The 2,705-nt window shown below is 54.0% G+C and overlaps 1 long non-coding RNA gene across 1 annotated transcript in view; it reads left to right on the top strand.

Moving 5' to 3' along the window:
* The window catches only part of LOC109311621, a 17,580-nt gene extending 15,094 nt beyond the window's left edge, over positions 1-2,486 (top strand). The window contains exon 3 of the long non-coding RNA XR_002101549.1: positions 2,239-2,486. This is a non-coding gene — a long non-coding RNA (uncharacterized LOC109311621). The remainder of the gene's footprint in view (positions 1-2,238) is intronic.
* Positions 2,487-2,705: the final 219 nt, after the last annotated feature.

Below are 2,705 nucleotides of genomic sequence, written 5' to 3'. Positions count from 1 at the left end.
CAGTGGAGGTGGTTCAAGCACCTACATTGAGCACCTTCAAGAGTAAATTGGACGCTTATCTTGCTGGGATCCTATGACCCCAGCTGACTTCTTGCCCTTTGGGCAGGGGGTTGGACTCGATGATCTCCGGAGGTCCCTTCCAGCCCTGATGTCTATGAAATCTATGAACTCTATGAAATCCCAGGCAGCTAAGCTGAGCTCACCTGGAGCCTCACAACCCCAGTGCAATCAGCAAGCCTCAGGCCTGTCATAGACGTGGCAGGTCTGGGCTTTCCCCAGCCAGGACTGTCTGCATGTGTGTATGGCTGGAGGTTATAGTGCTTCCTACCCACCTTTTATCAGGGGGGTCCTTGGTCCTGGTATTTCCTGGGCCTGCCACGCCACTAGCAGTCCCACCAGGACTCCCTGACCCTAGCAGAGTGCAGTTTTAGGAACACCAGCTGCTTCACCAAACCAGGATCCAAGGATGTGTGGTGGGGTGTCACAACATCCCCAGAAATGCTGAACAACCTCTTGTGCAGAACACTGGTCAGTGGACAGGACAAGTGTTCACGGGTAACCATGGCTAGATCCAAGCACATCTGGCTAAGGCTTGCCCAGTAGGCCAAGGGGTCATATAGCAGTGGCTCCACATCCTCAGCAAGATGGGCAGCCACCAAGGCCTGAGTGCTACCTGCCTGATGGTGGGGTCTGGTGCCTCTGGACCCCACCATGGAAGCATGCCCTTGGCAGACATTGGTAGCACCTATGGTGGAGGAGGTGACTGGCTGATGGATAGCAAGCTAGCATGGGACAGTGGATCTCCCTCTTCCATGTCCCCCCTCCTCTGCCATTCTGCCTCCCTGATTCTTTTCATCAGCACCTCCATCCACTGATCCAGGGTTTGGCTGCTGCATATGCTGCCTTTCACCATTGGGTCACATGTGGCAACCATACTGGACCGCAAGGGATCAAGCCATTTCCTGATGCCCTCTTTCAGCCACCTCACCAGTGCCTGCACATCTGGTGACAACATCTTGCCCCAGCCAGGAACACTGATTCCCTGGAAACTCTCCATCTGGCTCTGAAGTTCTCTTACTACAGGGATCACCTGGCTAAGGATGGCAGTGCCAGTGCAGAGGGTCTCACTGGCCTCAAAAAAGGGCATGAGGACCACCAAGATCTGGGAGATAGTATCCCACTCAGCTCTGTTAACAGGGCCAGTAATCCCAAACTCCCTGAGCAAGGCCATCTCATGGATGCCCTTCTGTTGCTCCACCAGCCTCTCAAGCATCAGGTATGTGGAGTTCCAATGAGCCTCCACATCCTGCATGATTTTGTGCTGCAGGATGATCAGTTCTGCTTATTTGTCCCACAGCATCTTACCCCTGTTGATGCTCCGGTGGAAGTAGCCTGCCACCTTCCTGCATTTTGAAATGAGCTTACTGGTGGTGCTGACACCATCACCAGCAGCCCTGTCCCCTTCCAAGGTGTCCCTGACAATGAGATGTAACTTGTGTGCCACACAGTGGATGCCAACAAAGCTGGCATCGCATACCGCCTTGACCATATTGGCCCTATTGTTGGTGACTGCGAACCCGCAGGTGAGCCACCCCTACACAAAAGGGTTCATGGTTCCCATGATCTGTGTTGCCATTTGGGACTTATCCATCACCTCAGCTTGAAGGAGATCCCACTGATGGCCTGACTGTTTGCCTCAGTGCCCTGTGAGGGAGAGGTAGGTGTGATCTCCACTCTGGCTGCTCCAGATGTCCGAGGTGAAGTGTAAAGCCACCTGCAGACCTGCTTTGAGCACCTTCTCTATCAAGTAATCCCTGCATGCCTCATACAGGGAGGACACCACTGTCCTGCTGAAGGTGGTGCATGCGGGCATTTGGGAATATGGGGCCATGAGCACAAGGAGCCACTTGAACCCTGGCCACTCAACTAAGGAGGGCTGGCCATCCAGAGCAAGCATCTCCCCAGTGCCCTGGGTAATCTTGCTTGCCCTTGCAATATGCCCCACTTTCTGTCCACCTTTCCCCCACTGTTCCAGGGTGGCCTGTCTCTGCTTTGGGGTGATGGGGGCTTTGGAACAAGAGGGGAACTTCCTTTTGGGCATGCTCCTGCTGGTGCCAAGCTAAGGAGGAGCAAGGGTAAGGGGGTGGTGTCTGCAGAGATGCATCAGCATCCCCATGGTGGTCATGTGTTTTGTTCCCTTGCCCCAGGTGGTTTTGGCTCAGCATTGCAGGTACATAGCATATGTGGGATCATCTGCCAGCTCAAAATGATCCCAGACCATACTACCCGCTCACTTCTAGGGTGCGGGTGCATGTGTTGTTGCTGCAATTTCTCACTCCTCAGCAGGCAGAGGCACAGCAACAAGAGGAGTGGACTGAGCTGCTCTGCTTGCCTCCACAACTTCTACCTCAGTCTCCTCTGAAGTGCCTTCTGGGGAAGGAGAGCTAGCTCTAGGGGAAACTTGAGGGGTGTAGAGCACAAACTCAGGTGATTCCAGCCCATTTCCAGAAGTTTCCTCGCTAAGGCACTCAGATCCAACTCCAGCTCTTCCTCTGGCACTGGAAGGCTCAATATGGGAAGTGAAATGGGGGTGGAAGAAATTGTCATGTTGGTGCTGGTGCTACTGCTTGTTGTCATGGTGGTTGTGGGGGATTATAGCTGGTGCTCTTGGAGGGGACGCAGTCTCAGGCACAGGTAGTGGCACT

The sequence above is a fragment of the Crocodylus porosus genome, unplaced genomic scaffold (assembly GCF_001723895.1).
Source record: "Crocodylus porosus isolate Cpor-Errol unplaced genomic scaffold, CroPor_comp1, whole genome shotgun sequence".
Lineage (NCBI taxonomy): Eukaryota > Metazoa > Chordata > Crocodylia > Crocodylidae > Crocodylus > Crocodylus porosus.
Note: the sequence above shows the minus strand (reverse complement) of the source record. Positions and strands in the feature narration are given on the sequence as shown.